The sequence below is a fragment of the Sapajus apella genome, unplaced genomic scaffold, assembly GCF_009761245.1.
Source record: "Sapajus apella isolate SASKATOON/1434 unplaced genomic scaffold, GSC_monkey_1.0 scaffold6, whole genome shotgun sequence".
Lineage (NCBI taxonomy): Eukaryota > Metazoa > Chordata > Mammalia > Primates > Cebidae > Sapajus > Sapajus apella.
Window position 1 is genome coordinate 16,092,062 of NW_022436946.1, and position 20,523 is coordinate 16,112,584.

A 20,523-nucleotide genomic window follows, 5' to 3' on the forward strand; every position below is an offset into this window, starting at 1 on the left:
TACAAGGAATTGAAATCTTAACTGGAAAACATCGCCACCTTCTGGCTTTTAAGACATACTGCATCAAAGACAACTACATTTAAAATTTTCCACACCGGGAAAGATACTTAAACTGAAAGGCCACAATAAGCCCTGTCATAAAAACAGAGCAAAAATAAATCTAAATTCTAATTGAAATCCAAGAGATTAAATAAACCTGAGAATGCAGAAAAGAAGAATTTAGCTACTTTAAATGCACTCAAGTTGCAGCCGAGCATACAGAGGAATTAACACCTGAAGGCTCTAACCACAAAATTACCATCTATGATTTGAGAAATGAGAGAAGCAGCGGAGGACTGATAATAGATCAATCTGCAAACACAACATGAACCCACATCGTGTCCTAGAGATAGCTCTTTTCTAAAAGTCAGACATGCCATACAAACTAACCTCATATTATTTAAAGAGCTCCCAAAATAGCAGATTAGGAAATAGACATTTTGTGTCCCAATTCCAACACATTACTTGACAGTCTCTCAACATAAGCCCATGATCAAGATGGACAAAAGCTAACATTTGCCTTTTAGAATGTTGATGTTCTTTCATATCCGTTTGGCAGCATAAAATAAGCTTTACATAGGGGGCTCTAACCTAGTGTTCCCATTTAGCTATGTGACACTGTGCCAGTTACCTCTAAATTCTTCATTTTCTCGTCTATAATAGGCGATAATAGCACCTGTACCTTCCAGGGTGCTTTTAAGAATTAAATATTATTATCTATGCCAAGTACATAGCATACAGTGTTCATTAAATTGTGGCTATTACTGACAGATGGATTCACCAATAGTTGAATATTCATTGTATTATTTAATTAATTGCAAAACTTGAGAACAGTTACAGGTGAGAAAAAAACAAAACAAAACCAAGATCATAACAGGTTAGGCAAGGGTCAGTACACTGCAGCCAATGGGCCAGTGCCGGTTTTTCCTTGTTTTGCAAAAGTTTTACTGGAACACAGCCATGCCTGTGTGTTTCCATAATGACTATGCAGTACAACTGAGTAGTTGTGACAAGGGCCAAATAAACCACAAGTCTAAAATATATACTCCCTGGCCCTTTAAGACAAAGCTTGCTGATTACTGGGCAAGCCCAAAGAGGTACTGCCAAGAAAATAAAATTTATCACTGATAAATGTAAATCCCATATTTTTAATTAAAATGACAAAATGTCTGTATAACATGGTCCTTGAATGGATCCTGGTTTTAACAAACCAGTATAAAAGATACTTGAGAGCAATCTAAGTGATTTGAGTGGATCTGAATAGATCTGAGTGACATGATATTATGAAATTACTGTTAATTTTGTTAGAAGAGAAAATAGAGTGGTTATGTAGACAGACTTCTTTTTTAGAGATGTACACTCAAATATACTTGGGGGAATGTCATGTCTATAATTTAAAATCTTTCACTGTTTGAACTCAGTAACAAATACACTGAGATACCATTTCAGATGACTCTCTTGATGTCTGGAATCTTGCCACCAAACAAATTTGGATAATCTATTCTGGGATACAGCACAGATACTAGTTATCATAGTATTATACATGATAATACTAGTTATCATAGTATTTTAGGACCAAAAAATGCTGTGTTACTGCTTCATCTCTTAATGATTTTTAGATCTAGATGACAGGGATCATATCAAACTAAAAAGCTTTTGCACAGCAAAGGAAACTATTAACAGGGTGAAGGCCAACCTACAGAACAGGAGAAAATATATGCAAATTATACATCTGATGAGAGATTAATATCCAGAATATACATAAGAAATTCAAACAACTCAGCAAAAGAAACAAATAATCTGATTTAAAATAAGCAAAACACCTTAACAGACATACCAAAAGACAACATACCAATGGCTGACAAGTATATGAAAAAATGTTCAACGTCACTTATGAGGAAAATGCAAATCAAAACCATAATGAGATACCACCTCACTCCAGATAGAATGGCTGTTACACAAAAGCAAGCAAACAACAACAAAAACACCTAAGTACTGCTAAGGATGTGAAGAGAAGGGAATACTTTACACAGTTGGTAGGATAGTAAACTAACACAGCCCTTATAGAAAACAGTATACAGGTTCCTCAAAAAATTAAAAATAGAACTACCCCATGACCCAGCAATCTCACTACTGAATATATATGCAAAGAAAATCAAATTAGGATGTTGATTTCTGCACTTTGATATTTACTACACCACTATTTGTAATAGCCAAGATATGGAATCAATCTAAGGGTCCAACAATGAAAGAATGGACAAACAAAATGTGAACACTATTCAGCTGCAAGAAAGAATGAAATCTTGTCATTTGTGGCCACATTAATGAACCCGGAGGATATCATGTTAAATAAACCAAGCCACACACAGAAAGACAAATTCCTCATGATCTCACTCGTATGTGGAATCTTAAAAAAAAAAAAAAAAAAAGTGTTATAATAGAAGCAGAGAGTAGAAGAGTGGTTAACAGAGACTGGGGAGGGCCGAGGGCGGTGCCTGAAACCTGTAATCCCAGCCCTTTGGGAGGCCGAGGCATGTGAATCACGAGGTCAGGAGCTCAAGATCAGCCTGGCCAACATGGTGAAACCCCGTCTCTACTAAAAATACAAAAAATAGGCCGGGTGTGGTGGCGGGCACCTATAATCCCCAGCTACTCAGAAGGCTGAGGCAGGAGAATCGCTTGAACACAGGAGGCGGAGGTTGCAGTGAGCTGAGACAGCAGACCAGCCTGGGCAACAGAGTGAGACTCCGTCTTAAAAAAAAAAAACCAACCAGAGACCACGGAGAAGATGATGAGGATGAAGGGAGGTTGGTCAATGGATATAAAATTACAACTAGATAGGAAAAATAAGTTATGGTGTTCTGTTGCACAGTAGGTGACTATGGTAAACAGTCAAGTATTGTATATAATAAAATAGCTAGCAGAGAGGCTTTTGACTACTCTTGCCACAAAAAAATGATAAATGCATGAGGTGATAGACACACTACCCTGGCTTGATGATTTTAAAACATATTTGTACCTCATAAATACAATCATGTGTCTATTAAAAAATAAAAAACGAGCCTGGGCAACAGAGATATTGCATTTCTACAACAAATTTTAAAATTAGCCAGGTATGGTGGTACACCCCTGTGGTGCCATCTACTTAAGAGGCTGAGGTGGACTGAACCTGGGAGGCTGAGGTTGCAATGAGCCATGATGGCGCCACTGCACTCCAGCCAGGGTGACAGAATGAGACTCTGCCTCAAAAAAACAACGCAAAATAATAAGGGGAAAAAACCCTTGGTGACAGATATATGAGTGTTCATTATACTACTCTCCCCACATTTCTGCCTAAAAGTTTCCAAAATAATATCTAAAAGCTGTTTAAGACTTTAATAATAGGTTATATTAAGACAACATGGGGTTCAAAATATACTGTACTGTATTATTTAAACAAACACATACACACACAAACCTAGGTTACATAGGAGTGTCCAGATCAAAGAAAGTGATACCATTTGTTATTGAAACATCTAGAATATCCTGAGTTTATCAAATAAATTATTAATTAAAGATATTATTATTTCCAAATAGCCAAAGGAAAGTACAATGGTGTGAAATATAAAAACAGTGAGCTGTGTGAAGAAAATCTTAGGACGTTTAGTATAAGAATGGAAAAAGAATAGTTGTTGTCAAATAACTGAATAAAAAAGAAAACTGACAGTCAATTGAAATCACATGAAAGATCTCATGAAGCCACAAAAAAAATAAAATAAAATAAAATAAAATAAAAAAAAAACACATGTTTATACCGTAAAGTAGTGAGCTCCCCAGAAGATATGTGTCCAAACAAAGGAGGTAGGGCTAGATAATTAACAGTTAAGAGTGGCATAAAGCAAGCCTTCTATTAGATGAAAGATGAGACTAGACTGATGGTTTGTAAGATTCCCATCTAATTCTAAAATCCCAGGAGTCTAATATATTAGATGAAGATACATTCTAGACAAATGTAGAAATTATACCATAAATTTCCATTTTAATTCTACAACTATTCTGTTAGTTTACATAAATTATCATCAATTCTGAACTCCCCACTTTCCCTTCAGCATGCATTTGTGTTCAAAGGGGCAGTAATGGGAGACAGTTAGATGCACTAAGGTGTAACAGTTGAAAACCTTGAACTTGCTTGGCAGGGTGACATAGATGAGGACATTTTTGTAGTCTAGCCACATGAAGAAAATTTTACCAACAGTTTGCCTGGCCATAAAAAACCTTCTATCTTCCAAAGAAAAAGATTGCATATTATACCACCCATAAAACATTTAACAAATGCTTAAGCGAATGCAAAAGTATTTGATGTACAAAAAACATCATTACATTAAGTTAAACAGAAGTTAAACTACCTTCATTACATATGTCTCCACCTACTAGCTATGAGACTCAATCTGGATATTCAGTCTGGAGACTGATAAGCAGGTAGCATTCGTGTGAATAATTATGTATTAAAGTGAATTATGATTATAAAAATCTATATTAAGAAAGCTACAAGGTACTGTTTTTTAACGGAAATTAGTCAACAACTCTGAGGTTGCCAGCATCTATTTATTAAAAATATAAAGGAGTGTATTTTATGCTCCAGTCAATGACATTATTTGTAATGGTGTCTAAAAGGTGATGGGGAAAGATTTAAATGATACTGATTTTCTGAATGACTGTTTAAGAAAAGATAAGTTCAATGGTTTACACTCTCATGCAAAAGTTCCAGTTGAAAAAATGAAATATTTTGCAATATTAGGAAGATATAATTGAAAACCTGTCTCATCTTAATAATGTTGAACAGTAGTCTATTTAAGATTTTCACTGTTTCAACGAATATTAAAATACATCTGTAAAGTAAGAATACTTGGATGCTGGCTAGGCGCGGTTGGCTCGTGCCTATAATCTCGGCACTTTGGGAGCCCAAAGTGGGTGGATCATTTGAAGTCAGGAGTTCGAGACCAGCCTGGCCAATATGGTGAAACCCTGCCTCCAATAAAAACACAAAAATTAGCCAGGTGTGGTGGTGGGCACCTGTAGTCCCAGCTACTTGGGAGGCTAGTGAGGCAAGAGAATCACTTGAACCTGGGAGGCAGAGGATGCAGTGAGCAGAGATTGTGCCACTGCACTCCGGCCTGGGCGACACAGTGAGACTCCATCTCAAAAAAAAAAAGAAGAAAATGTGGATGCTAAGACAGTAGACATGAACGGTAATGGAAGCTACATGACAGTGCACTAGTTCTGTACCGCTCCTGTTCTCTTTTGTAAAACACAGTATCACTTACTTCCCGTGATTGTTTTGAAGAATAAAAACCTCACAAATTATGATATGCTCTTTTAAAGTAATGTATTAGTCAATACTAACAATAATTGTAACTAATATAGTATTGTGGATAAAGGAAAAAAGTGTATTTTACTGACTACAACTTTAAATTTTGAAATTCAAACTCAAAGATGAGCCATTTGGCATATGATTCCTTATTATATAAAAGCAACTTTTATTTTGGATAGATTTCTTAATATTTCAGATAAATTGTCTAAATATACAAGATTTAAAGAAGATAGCACATCATTTTCTGATTACATAATACTTGAATAAAACAGTCACCTATAACCCTACCAGTGACAACTGGTTTTTTCTATACTCATATAAGCACATGGTTCTAGGCTCTAAATCTGTATATTTATCTGTGCATATGAAACAAGATTGGGATCATACGCACATGCTGTCTTACCTAGTCATCAAAGGATTTTATAAAAATCTTTAACAACCTGAGATATGAAAAGCAACAATAATGAATTAAATGATTTTCCTTGAATACTAATGAGGGTGAACTTTTCAAATACAGTCATGTGCTGCCTAGCAATGTTTCGGTCGATAACAGACCCTATATAATACTGTATTTCTACTCTACCCTTTCTATGTTTAATACCCAAATACTTATCATTATGTTACAACTGCCTACAGTACTCAGTAAAGAAACATGCTGCACAGGGTTACAGCCTACAAGCAATAGGCTATACCATATAGCCTAGGTGTGTAGTAGATTCTACCATCTGGGCTTATGTAAGCATACTCTATGATGTTCGCACAACCATAAACTGACTTCGCAGAACACAGCCTTGTCATTAAGCAATGCATGACTCTATTCCTAACCATTTGTATTTCTTTAAAGTTAGCTGCCTCCTGTCTTCTGCTCATTTTCCTTCTAAGATTTCTTATTGATTTATGGAAGCTCTAATATGTAAAGAATATTAACCTTTTGCCCGCTTAACCTAATTCATTCTGCTGAAAATGATTTATCTCCACTTCTACCTGTGATCCACTCCCACTTGTTCTACAGCTCAGCATCACCTTCATTCAATCAATTCTGTAATAATGAACTGGAAATCTAAGTATTAAGCCCCATACTAGGGGATAGGGACCTGGCAGTGAACAGACTTGGTTCAGGAAATGGCAGATGTTCTCAGCTGAGTTAAGAGTAGGAACTGCTCAGACCTGAAGGGAGAATCAGCAGCAGGGAAAATTGAAAGGGAAAGTGGCATAAGATGAGGGTAGAGATGCAGGGCGGGGTCAAATCATGCCTTCTATGCCACATTAAGAATGTTCATATTTATCTCAAAAGTAATGATGAGCTAAAAGAAAAGCAAGACCTGACATCACGTATTTGCATTATAAAAATGTATCACCACCACTCTGCAATGGGAGAACGGACTGAAGGAGAAGAACGGGTAAGGGGTATCCGGCATAGCAGTCCAGGCAAGATGACAGCACGGATCACAGTGGTAGTGCTGTTTGAAAATGGAAAGTAGTAGACAGAAGAGCAACAGTTTTAGGAGACGGAGTGAACAGAACTTTGTGATTGATATGGGGATAGAAACAAGGGAGATGGAGAATGACTGCCAGTTTGTGGCCTAAGATACTATTTACTAAGAGAAGAAACACTGGAGAGAGGGCAGGTTTGCAGGACAGGTGAGAAAAGCAGGAGGAGGTTAACAATTCAGTTTTGGACATTTTGAGCTGAAGGAACTTGTGAGACATCCAAGAGGAGACACAGAGCAGTTAATCAGCTAAAAGTCCATTGTTCAGGACAGGTCTCGGTCGAGGTTGGAAATGAAAATTTGGAAATCCTAATACAGAAGGTAATTAAAATCATCATGGGTGAAATTTAAAAATCAAAGGAACTCAGAAATCTGATCCTCAATACTAAGCCAGAGTGTCCCTATTCTGAGTACCATTACCATGTTACTAAGCATACTTCTACCACAGCAGTTTTCCAAACTACAGTCAAACCATGGTAAAATCCTTTCCATTTATACGTCTCCCTCAGTAGACAATAAGCTCCTCAGAAGCATGATCAAATCTTTATTTCCGTACTCCAGCCTTGGCATAGTTCCCAATGCACCATACACATTCAATAAAATGTCTGCAGAGCTTAACTGTTAGCTTGAGGTTATTAAAAAGCAATGTTACTTATACATACATACACACACACTCACTCTCTTTCTCTCTCTCTCAAGTTGAAGAGCTCAGCAGAATGTTTGGGTTAAATCTAGACTCCGGCACTTCTTAGCCATAAGACTGTGGATAAGTTAACACCTTTATGCCTCAATATCCTCCTCTGTGAAATAAGGCCAATAAACAGAATCCTCCACAGTGTTGTGAAGATTAAATTTCATATGAAGCACCTGGCACAGTACTTGCACATGATAAGCATTCAAATTTAGCTATTATCATTGTTACTATCATTTTATCTCCTTTCTTCAACTTTTATGGAGAAATGTTCAAAAATGGAAAGGATTCCTAGTTATTAACTGCAGTCTTCAAGCTTTGGAACACAAAAACAAATCATATTCCTTCAAGTTTAAAAGCAAGGGGCCAAAATAAAGAATACAACTTTGATGTATCTGTTAAGTGGAATGAGTGCTGAAAAAAGCACAAAATTTAACAGTGAATTAAAAAAAAAAAAAAAAAAAAAACTCACAAAACTCCAACAATAACAAAACCATTCCAAATCAAAGCAAACAGTTGTTGATTATGGGGGTCTTTTTTGGTGGTGGTGAGGGGAGTGGGGACAGGGAAGGTGGTGAAGGAAACGGGAAAAGACTGACCAAACCTACTACATATTACAAAATAGGTACTATGCTAAATTTTACTTCATTAGGTACCTGCAAAAAAGCAGGAAAATTAGAAGCATAACAGGTTTGGATATTAAACTGCAATATAAGTTTATGATGTTCATTTCATTTAAATGTAAGGTATCTGTTTTCTTGAGCACGTCTTATATGGGTCTTTACTTCCCATATTACAGACTATAATTTTAAAAGCTGGAAAGTTTTATTTCTTTACAGAGAACTTTGTTATTTGTCCTAAGCTACCTATAAGTGACTATAATTTGTAAGACCAATTTAGCCACTAAACTAATGCTAACAAAACAGCATAATTTTTGAAAGATTATTATTTTCATTTACAAGTGGAAATGTTAATTCACTAAGTAGCTAAAAGACTGAATAAATCCACTCATAAGTTGGTGTCAAAATTGGCATGCATCAAGGTCAAGCTTCTCTATATTCTGATGTATTTCAAGGGTGTGAATGCAGCGCTCAAGCTTGAAGCACTGATAACTCATTAAGAATTTAATCAAGAGAACGTACTGCATGGGGAAAATACAACAGGTGAAATTTCCGATTTTGATAGTTTCCTTTCAACTGCTTTTACAGGGTTACCCTTCACATAAAATGCTCTAGCACAGACAACCTGTTTAGGGTCTATGTCATGCACAAGTGCCATTTTGAGAAAAGGAAGGTCAGGTTATGAAATTAGCTACTTGGGAAAATAAAACACAGCACAAACATTTCTGCTTTAAAAAACAGTAAAAAATATACTTAAACCAAACACGATTACATAATGAATACTCTTTCCACATATAAGTACCACTAAGAATTTCTTATTTTACTCAGAACTTGTCAGATCTGAGTAACTGATTGAAGGCTGCATCACTCAAAAAAGATAAATATGGAGAACTTGGCTAGAGATCAGAAGAAAGCTATACATTTTTAAAACCTGAAATTATGGTCTATGAGAAAGTCAAGAACACTAGCACAATAGTAGGGTGAGTAATGTAATGATAATATACAAGTAAAAGAAAGGGTTCTTACACAGAACACACAAGAGTGATAAGGAAGTTTTCTGATTGTAACATTGGTTCTTAGCTATTAAGAAAAAGACAAGGCCAGGCATAGTAGACTCATGCCTATAACCCCAGCACTTTGGGAGGCCAAGGTGGGCAGGCTGCTTGAGCCAAGAAGTTAGAGACCAGCCTGGGCAACATGGTGAGACTCTGTCTCTACAAAAAATACAAAAATTGGCCAGGTGTGGGGGTGTGTGCCTATAGGCCCAGCTACTCAGGAGGCTGAGACAAGAGGATTGAGCCTGGGAAGTTGAGGCTGCAGTGAGTTATGATCACACCACTGTACTGCAGTCTGGGTTACAGAGTGAGACCGTGTCTTAAATAAATAAAAAGACAAAGACAAAACAACAGAAACAATATAACAACAATGAAGATGCTCAAACCCCAAAGATACAGATTTAGTTTGCTTTGGTAAGGCCCTAATTTTGAAAACATTTCCAAGATGTTTCTAATGGGTAGACAGCTGAGAACCACTGGGTTGAAATATCATCATAGGTAATCAAAATTATGGAATTTCCCTTTTAGTAAGTCCTTAAAAAGGGCTCTATTCTTTTATCAGTACTGTTTATCAGAGAACATCAAGACTTTACTCTGTTTACCTTGCCTTGTTTCCCAAACTCCCACTTCACTCTTCAAACTGGCATAATCTGCCTTCTGCCTCTACACAGTACAAAATGTTACAAATGAATGGCTCACTGCTGAATCCAATGGCACACTTGAAGCTTCCTCCTACTCTACGGCATAAAGCACTGGGAACCTCTGATTCTCCAACTGCTCCCTTGCTGTGTCTTATCACTGGCTTCTGAGGCACCTTTCTTGAGTTCTCTCCCCATCTCAAACACTTCTCTGTCTGTTCCTTAAATCAGAAGTTCTTAACTGAAATCCATGACAGACCCTGAAAAGCTCAACAATAGGTTTCAGAGGTTAGGAACCCCCTGAGATTGTATACACACTAATCTGTTTGTGTACTTGAGAAGGCCATTGTTTTCTTCATATTATCAATGGGTTTAGTATCCCTAAAGGTTATAAACCACTGCCTTAAATCCTTTTCCTCTTCACTTTCCAGGCCTCAGTTGCTATCTATGAGCTTATGGCTGGCTATTACATCAATCTTGATCTATCAGAGATCTGAATCCATATTCCTAATCATCTATTAGGCATATCTGTTAAAATCAACCCATCCAAACAAAACTCATTAGGCCCCTCAAAAAATTTTGCTCTATCTCTTTGTAATTTTGTGAATGGAGTGAGTCACAATTAACACTCACTCACCTGAACTAGAAATTTCAGAGTTATCCTTCATCTCTCATTTTTCTCCTCTGCTCAGTTAACTTATTTAATAACTTCTTTTCTGCATCCAAAGCATCCATGTTTTATTTTAGGCCCACTCACATGTCATTATAGCTACAGGCTTCTAATGGAACTCTCTGCTTGCAGTCTCCATGATCTAATCCACCTCCCAAACAGCTACCAGGATTATCTTCCTAATTGTGCTACATCTATATCTGAAGAAACACCTTTTGGCTCTCTTAGAATAAAAAACAAAATCTCATCTGCTTTGCCTAGGAATGCAGTGGACTTCCCACCTCCCATCTTCCTTATATAACCTAATCTTCCACTTCCAACACACCTAACATTTTTATTCCTCTTCCAACAAAAGACTGTTTCCTGGTTTTATAGCTGCCTAAATTGTCCTTTCCCCACTCATTCAACTTGGAAACTTTTACGCATAATTGCATATTTAGTATGCAACTGATGTGAACCAAGCCCTGCGGGTAGACACTGGGAATACAGTTCAGACCAAAATTGTCAGGCAAGGAACCCTCATGGCAGTTGTATTTCAGTGGAAGACAAAGACAACAAGTAGGCTGACAAAATAATCAAGAGAATATGATCTATGTTATAAAGGAAATGAGATAACAAAGGAGAAACTTCAGGAGGAATGACCCAGGGAAGGCCTTTCAACTTTCTTAAGGGATAAGAAATAATTCTTAAAACAAGATCTTAAAGGATAAGAAGTAGCCAGCCATATGACACACAGACAGAAGAGCAACCCAGCAGAGGGCACAGCAAATGAACGGTACTGTTTGTGTTGTGTGTCTACTGAACTGCAGGCACCAAGCTCCTTTGAAGATAACTGTTTAATTTAAATGTGCGTCTTTAGAACTTGTTGCTGGCATTTGGTCCTAAACTCAATAAAAAGTTGATGAATTAAATGAATACCTTAAGAACACCTGAGAAAATGGTTTGTGGGGTTGGGGCAGGTAAGTGTAAAGAGTAGACATCTTTCACTAGGGAAGTAAGAATCTGAGTAGCCTCAACCCACTCAAGTTCCACGACAGTATCCTATTATTCCCTTATTTCACTTTCTGGTGTGTTATATTTAGTGTTCCTACACCTAACAAGTTACAAATGGTTTTAGGTAAAACTCCCAAATCCTGAAGGACAACTGTGTTCCAGGAGCTTTTACAGATGCAAAAATAAGTTTCTGATGTAAGAAAAGAATTATTTTAATTAAAACATATCTACTGACCTTCAGCAGTTTTTATATTACCTTTTCTCATCCTCTGAAAGTTACTGTCCTTTACTTCATCCCCAAGGGTTCTACCTCACCCATGTTCTACAGCCTACAGCTAATTCCATGATAGCTGGTCATCAGAGAAGGGCAAGTCTGTTATTTACTTCCAGGATATCAACCAAACAAGGTTTGATGATAAAGCCATTTTTCCTTTATTTAAAAAGAGAGAACAAAACTATATAACCAAGACAAATTCAGAATATGGGTTTCAGGCATTTGAAATTCTTCTAATTCGAACAGGCCAAAACCAAAACCTTAGGAAGAGTAAATCAAGAAGCACACATTCTAAATGTACAAATTAAATATCCAAGTTATTTTGTACTGCGCATTGAAATGGAAGTTTCAAGATTACTGGCCACAGACAAGGAGTAGTGTCGAAATTTCTAAAAATTAAAAAAAAAAAAAGAGAGATGGCTGGTCAGCCAAAGGCTTTCTCTGGTATACTGAGACCTAGAGATTTCCATTATTAATATAGCTTTTTAATCTGTTGAGCCGCTCAGCATCCCTTACTGAAGGCTCCCCCCATCTCCCTACAAAAGAAGCATAAAGAACAGAGTACCTTTAAGATTAGCACACTTATTTCTGTTGAGGAAGGTCTAATGAATTAGTCATGGTGCCTTCAATGTGGTTGTTTGTGATTCCTGCAACCACCCTAATCTGTAACTAGCAAAGATCCTGGAATGTGGTCAACCGACAAGCAATTAAGGGAAGCTCATTACAATTTTCCTAGGTTGTACATGCACACAAGTCACTGGAAATGCCCAAGGAACACACTGTAGCCATACATATGTAAGAGAAAAAAATGCTTGTGGCTCACCAAAAGTCTCTGACAAATTAAAAAGGATGGAGTGGTTCTTGTTCCACAAAAGCTTCAAGTTCATTAACTAAGTTTCAAACAGTAATGCGCTCTATAAATGTTGACCATAGTCATAAATCAAATTCCCATCCTCATATTTGCACTTTTGGGTTACACACTGACTTTATTATGTTCATATCTGAAAGACAGCAACATCTGTCCCTGAAAAAGAGTGTGGTAGAAACAACACTAGGGGGCTAGGTGTGGTGGCTCATGCCTGTAATCTCAGCACTTGAGGCAGAGGGTCAGAAGTCAAGAAGTCAGAAGTTCAACATCAGGCTGGTCAATGTGATAAAACCTTGTCTTTACTAAAAATACAAAAAAAAAAAAAAATAAAAAAAATAAAAATAGGCGTGGCGGCAGGCGCCTGTAATCCCAGCTTCTCAGGAGGCTGAGGCAGGAGAATTGCTTGAACCTGGAAAATGGAGGCTGCAGTGAGCCAAGATCCCACCACTGCACTCCAGCCTGGGCGACGGAGCGAGACCCTGTCTCCAAAAACCAATCAACCAACCAAACAAACAAGAACAAGAACACTAGGGAAACATCAACAATATGTTAGAACTTTTTTTCAAAACAGGCAAATTTTATTGTGGACAATAGTACTGATGCTTTGATGACTTGTTTTCTTAAAAATTTCCTAACACAGGCCATCCATGATGGCTCATTCCCATAATCTCAGCACTTTGGGAAGCTGAGATGGGCAGATCACTTGAGGCCAGGAGTTGGAGACCAGCGTGGCCAACATAGGGAAACCCACCTCTACTAAAAATATAAAAATTAGCCAAGCGTGGTGGTGCAGGCCTGTAATCCCAGCTACTTGGCTGATTGAGGCACAAGAATCACTTGAACCTGGGAGGCAAAAGTTGCAATGAGGCAAGATGGCACCACTGCACTCCGGTCTGGGCCACAGAGCAACACTCTGTCTCAAAAAAAAAAAAAAAAAAAAAAAAAAATTCCCCGCAGAGTCCTCAGACTATCTAAAACTAAAGGAAATATATATCTCTATCTATTTGGTGCAACTGTCATCATTTCCTCTCTTAAACAGGAAAACAAAAGTCACACCTCTACACACACACATATTTGCCAACCTCCTTAGTGTGTGGAATCTTATAAAAACCAGCTAAAACAAATAAACAAAACCAGCACAACTAGGAAGAAGGAATTATAACATTTTGCCCTGAATATTTAAAGCAAAATATGCTTTTAATAGTATATTTTATATAAACCTCTATAGCACATATAGTATAAAAATGGATTTCAACTAAAAACCAAGACCTGGAGATTAGCCAAAATAGGAAAGAACAGTAGTTTGCAGTTCACTTGTTTAGGCAGAAACAGTTATTTTTAGTCAGCAGTTTCCAATATCCACACAACTCAACTAAAACATTTGGACTTAGCTTTTTAAAGTTAGCTATTTCAACAGCAGCCTAAACAAAACTATAATTGTCAAATTACTTTCCTGATTAGGTAGCTTCAGTATTTGTTTTTAGTCTTACCATAAACAAATAATTCTGCAATCCTACGAAGTCATTCTTGAGCCACTTGAATTACTGGAGCAGAGCAGCAATTTTAGCTACTTCTAAAATTACAAAAAAAGCAACTATTAGAACATTTATACTGGCACACAAAACTCACAATAAATGGCTTTACACTGATACTAACAAGTTTCAAGTTTACCATCAACTAAGATTATACAAGCAAAAAATAGTGCCTTCTAAAGAAAGCTTAATTCTGTTAAATGAAACCATTGGGGTCTATTCCTTTTATTCAGAAGTATCATACAGCTAAACAAGTCAAGTCCACAGGGAAACAGCATTTCAATAGCTGCAACGCGGTGCCAGCCCAGGCTTTGTTGGCCTTCCTTTTCCAAGAAACAGAGATGTCTCTCTTTACTTAGTCCATCTGCCATCAGTGATAAGCAGATGCCTGTGTGACAATTCAAAACTTAAAAAAAGTGCTTCCCCCTTCTAAAACCTAACAGCAGAGATGAGTCCAACAGTCAGTGACCAGAAAGAAAGAATTTCAACGCTCTAGTAGAAAGCCTCTCAACAAAAGAAACAAAGCATCCAAGGGTCTAACAGTTCACCTTTAATATACTATCCAGTGCTACTGCTACTAACACCTGCTAATACTTTTTTCAGCTTTTAAATAAAGTTCTAAGTGCTTTATACTTAATTCTCACAAACCCTGTAAGGTAGTAGTAATATTAACCCCCTAGTACAGATGAGAAAACTGGGGCTCAGGGCAGGGAGAAGGCTATTTAATACTTAAGGCCATTCCATTAATTAAAAGCACAGCCATGATGCTGAACACAAGCAGCCTGTAGCTAGAGTCCACACTCTTTTAAGTGTTGTACCAACCGTAATATCAAGAAAACGTAACTGATTCTGATCAAAACTCTTCGTCTCACAACGGAAATACTTGTAATTTATCAGGAGTGGGAAAGTTAACACCTGATTCTTTGGAACCACTTTATTAATGGAAATACATTTTTTTTCTTTTTTTAAGTAAAACTTAAGTCCTCACCTAGTGAGTTAAAAAACAAAAACATACCATGGGCCAATGTCTACAGACAGATGTCTATCTTGTGCTAAGCACAATTCAATGCTAAAGTCATTCACATATGTCCTAAAAAAACTCTGTCCTTAACACACCATCTAGTTTTCGGTATTTTTAATTAATGGATGGTGAAAGTAACCAACAGCCAAACTTCTGTGCTGTATTTTTTGGTGAAATTTTAAACAGTTTCATTATTGCCTCCCAAATGAAAGCACATCTGAACTGCCAGAAATCCTTAAGTTTTTTGAACATTTAATGGGATCCATAGCAGCATGCTTCCACCCACAAAACCAGCCTTTTAAACCAAATTCTCAACTTTATCACCCTTTAGTCACAGATGAGTAGAATTTCTGTCATGACCTGATTCCTTTCCACTAAGGACATACTTCTGGAATTCTGCTTTTTCACAACTATACAAACACACAAACTCCATCTGCCTTCTAAAGAAAAGACTGGTTAATAATACAAATATCAAATCTGTCTATGTAGCCTGGAAAAACCTCAGATATGTATAGTTTCTCATCCTTTTGAAATTTCCCAAAGTGGTAGTCATGCGACAAGAGCAAATACCGTATCTATGCAAGTGAAGGTAGTCCATCATTATCCTTATTGTTTGAATTGGTCAGAAGAAAGCCCTACTCATGAGTCACTGCTTATAACTTGCAGGCCCACAGCCGGAATACAAAGTTGAAATTTTAGGCATCAAGAATCAGATTTCAAAAAGGTTCTCTTCATTCACTAGCTAAGCCCTTGAAGTGAAATATAATAAACATGTATCTTCTTCTATTAAAAAGGTAATCTTCAAAATACACACACAGGGCAGGAACATCCAATATGATAGCAACTCATACTCCTAATCCTCAAGAAACTTCTAATTTAGTAGGGGTGATGAAGTCCATTCACCAATAATGACAATACCAGGCAGTATGTAATAAAGAAGTTAAAATTCAAATTGTGTCTGTCATGTTTTGTTACCCACATATGTCATTTCTCTGCATCTACAAGTGCACAAAAAGCACCTGAAGGGAAACACCTCTTTCATCCAGCTTTACACACCTGACACGGCACCAGGCATACAGAAGGTGCAACAAAATGGACGTAAATTTCAGGGAATCTTTATTAGTTCAAATGTCACAATACAGTTAACATTTGAAAACAGAGATTTTTGACTCAGAGGCAATTAGGAAACATTCTACTATAAATTCTTCTAAAATCAACTTAAACGTTTGTATCTTATAGCAATAATTTCACCACATGGTCTATGACGAAACAGAAGGAAATCAATACCTAGGTTATTATTGGTCTCCATCTAAAAACTGTCCCTATGTTCACTCAACTAGATTATACAATATTTGTTGATTTTAAAATAATGTGCCACGTCCATGAGAAGAAATAATTTTCTCCAAAAACATTCAGCTATATGTTTCTTAAGTATTTGTTCTACTTTATAGCAATTCTGCATTCTGTAAGTGTTCATCCACAAAAATGTTGACGTGACAATTTTCTGTTAAGAATAACTTGGGGAAATCACTATAAGTAGTTCCCTCAAATTTGGCAGAATGTAATTTCAGTCAAAATTGATTTTAAGAATAATTTTTTAATAAGAATCATGAAAATCTGAGGTGCGATTTAAAACACACAACAGGCTCTACAATACTCTTCAAAAAAAGTGACTGTCTGCAATTGCAGTATTATCATTTGGACTCCTAACGTCTTTCATTCTGCTAAGTCAAAAATTTTAATGCACTTTATTTTAGTATAAGCTCTTGATTCTCAGCACAAGGTTCTTAACCTATTGTATTCACAACAAGCAATTATTCAGAATAAATACAGAACATCTAACATAACCACTCCAATTTTCCAAATAAAGAGGAGGTGTAAGGAAAATGCAATGGACAAAAATCACATTAATGAAACGCATATGCAGGCCAAGGACACATGTTGAAAATGCCACAAGAAACAGACATGATACAGCATTAAAAAATCATTTTTGATTGGGACATGATTAAGAAAAGAGAGGAATTAAACCACCACCAAAGTTGGGAGTATGGGGGAAGAGGAGAGCAGGGAAAGCAGACACTGGGTTGTTAACAAAGATGGAAGCTACGGCTTGACCCTCACTCAAACAATGAAGAGACAGAGACAGAGACAACAGCAAATAAGGTCTAGGTCTAGTGAGTCTGATAGCAGCCCTGAGGTTGAGGGACACTTCGTCAAGTCTCATATGCACAAAGATAATCCCAGGATTCAACATCCACAGCCTCAACTGTGGCTATCCCAGCAAATCCTTCACAGAACTGCTACAAAGATTAAGCAACAGTCTTTGATTCATTAAAGATGTTAATACTGTCTTTTTCTTCTTAGGGTCTTAAAATGCAACTTAGGTTTCCCAATGTTCACACTTTCCATTCTGTCCACTTCTTTGCACACGAATGAAATTCCTTTAACAGACACTGGACCTCAATTCCATATTAAAAGCTTAAGATGCTAAAACTATATTCTCGCTGGCCCTCATTCAGGAATAAGCCAGCCAATCAAGGGCACACCGCAGTAGGTCACTACAGTTTCCGATACTGATTTTGAGGGCAGAGGGTATGTAAAGAGGAGCCTGGGGAAAGGATGACACCTTTTTTTGCTTAAGAGAAGCCAGGTTTAACAAAAGGGGTGGGGGACAAACAGGAGCTGTGGTTGAACTAATTGCCCCTATGATTTGTCAATTTTATTTTCATCTTTAATCTTCAACTTTAGGTAAAGAACTTTGTTTGTATATGTGGCCTTTTCATTGTGCTACAGGAAAACCTCAATTACTCACCTAAAATGATTTTGGAAAGCATAAAACCATTAAGCAGCTTGTGATGTAAGGCTAAAAAGATAGCATAAACTGGGACTTCACTGGGCATACCAAACTGAATAATTCTTTCAACCAGATAGTGCTAAAAGTCACTTCTCAATTGGAATGAACTGCCATTTTCTCAAAAAGACTACGAAATTATGCCGGGATGGCTGAACCTTCTTATGCATCTCTTTTTAAATTTCCCCGTAGTCCACATTGCTCAAACATACACACACACCCTACTCCCTTTTCTTGAGTCACAGTTTTAAGGCACTGTTCTGAACCCTAAATACAGAAGCTCATGCTACTTACTGTAAGGGTCGCTTTGGAACTGCAGGTGACAGATGCAGAGAGCTCACAGATGTGGACTGACTGCAGTTTGAGTCTTATTGCAATAAGCACATTGACAGAGCCTGCAGATGCACATCTCGGCAGTAGAAGAGTTTTTTTTTTTTAAGTCCTTATACCCTATTAGATTTACTTTTAGGGCTTTTACGGGCTATTTTTAACACTTATTCCGGCTCTCATCCCTGCTTTAGCCCTACCCACAATTCATTTTCTCTTCTTCAGTTCTAGACCCTTCTCTATCAATCCTAAATTTGGTCAAAAATAATAATTATAAGATAAAGCGGGGATGCCGGCATCACCAGAACCAGAAACCGATGAAGCCGCTTTTTGGGAGCTACTAGAGAGGCCGCCGTAAGTTTTCTGAGAAGCAACGGACCCCTAGCATCATTGCACGGTCCCTCCTCCCCTAGGAGATGGCTCCAGAGACAGATGAGGAATCTTTCTTCCCTGTCTTTCCTAGTGGCGGCTTAAAAGAAAAATAACTCCTCTTTTCTTATCCTACACCAAGCTCGATAACGCTTCCAGGTACGGACGCCCCATCCCCAACCCGTTATCCCTAACGAGATCCCCAAATATCGCCCAGTCCTCTTCAGAACTGAGCCCTCCCTCGGCCACCAGATCGGTTTCCCCCACCTCAGAGGCTGCCCTCCAGTTGCCCGCCCCCGCACACCCCACCCCAAATCTGACCCGGGCTCCGCACATGCCCACCCTGCGCCCAGATGCCCTGCACCCGACGTTCGGGCCGCTCAGCCTCCCGCGCTCCCCGAGTCCAGGGTCGCCTAGGGGGTTACCGTGGGAAGAGGGAGCGGCGGCAGAGGACGCGGCGGCAGCGCTGCTGCCGGTTGCGTCGGATGCGAAGGAGAAGCTGGAGGACAAGGATGAGGATGAGACGGGCGCGCTCCCCAGTCTCCATGGAACTCCCGCCCCGGCCCGTTGCTAGGAGCCCCCGAGGCTCGGACTCCGTCTTCCCGGCTTTGTTGTTCCGGGTGCGAGGCGGCCGCTGCTTTCCCGCGACAATAAATAGACCAGACGCGGAGGAGCATAGAGACAGCGCGCGGAGGCTAGAGCGTCGCCGGACAAGGCGCTCCTGGGTGCCTCGCTAGCCACTCATTTCCGGCTCTCACTGCTCCCGTCACTTTCCCTACCCCCTCCCCCACGCTTCCTTCCTCTTTCCTGGTCCTCAAGTCAGGTCCGTCCTGCTCACCCGCTGGGCGCGGCGGGGGCAGGGGAGGTGGGTTGGGGGGAGGTGAGTGGTGGAGTGGAGGCGGTGCTAGTGGGCATCGGGCTAGACTTTTTTAAGAACCGCTTGAAAGGGTTCTGAAAACACCGTGTATCCCTTGTATATTTTTAGTTGATATCTAAACGTGTAGTAATTTCTGGCATACGGCCGAATATTTAGGTGGACTTTTTTTTTTGGTCAAAACCTTAGAACTTTCTCGTTAGCCCATTAAATTTATACAAAAGGTCCTCTCCAACCCCCCATTATATAATTGGTAAAGCTAGCTCTTACCGACCAGACGAGATTTATTTTCTGCCTGAAAAAAGTCCTTCGCTTTTTCAGTCAAAATGAACGCGTTAATTTATGATGTCGCGATAACTTCCCCTAGTGAGATTCCTCACTGGGGAAATTGGAATCCTGGTCTTAGAGCGACAGGGGATGACAGATGACGGATAGAGGGAAGGAAGGGGGAGAGATGGAGACACAAGCTGTGGAGAGACGGAGGGATAACGCAGGAGTGTAGGCCACCTCTGTCACCTGCCCCTTCCACATTCCTTACTCGAAGTGGGTTTGCGGTCGGGACAGTCCCTCGGGAACGGAGAGGCAGATGCAGGAAGAATGGGATGTGGGAGAAGGCGGCTACTGGCGAGGACTCAGCACGGAGTAGGAGGGCGTCTGGGGACAGAGACCCCTCCGCAGCTCTGCGCCCAGGTAGCCCTGCAGGGGCCTGGAGGACCTCGGGGGTGCACAGTCACCCGTTTGAACCGCCGCGATGGGGCCCGAGTGCGTTCTCGGGACCCCTCGGGGATGGCCTGAGAGGTGCTGCCCTCGGGAGCCAGAATTGCCTAACGGCCCTGGGAGCGCCAAGCTACACCACGCGGA

The 20,523-nt window shown here is 39.0% G+C and overlaps 1 protein-coding gene across 3 annotated transcripts in view; it reads right to left on the reverse strand.

The window, feature by feature from the left end:
- The window catches only part of TBPL1 (TATA-box binding protein like 1), a 30,160-nt gene extending 10,682 nt beyond the window's left edge, over positions 1-19,478 (reverse strand). The window contains exons 1-2 of one of the 3 annotated variants that reach the window (XM_032274729.1): positions 19,214-19,478; positions 14,179-14,261 (exon numbers count right to left, since the gene is read on the reverse strand). The gene's annotated coding sequence lies outside the window, so the exon portion shown is untranslated. Of the gene's footprint in view, positions 1-14,178; positions 14,262-19,109; positions 19,129-19,213 lie in introns of those variants that run through there. The other 2 variants (XM_032274732.1, XM_032274731.1) reach the window with 2 other exon arrangements.
- Between the last annotated feature and the right edge of the window lie 1,045 nt (positions 19,479-20,523).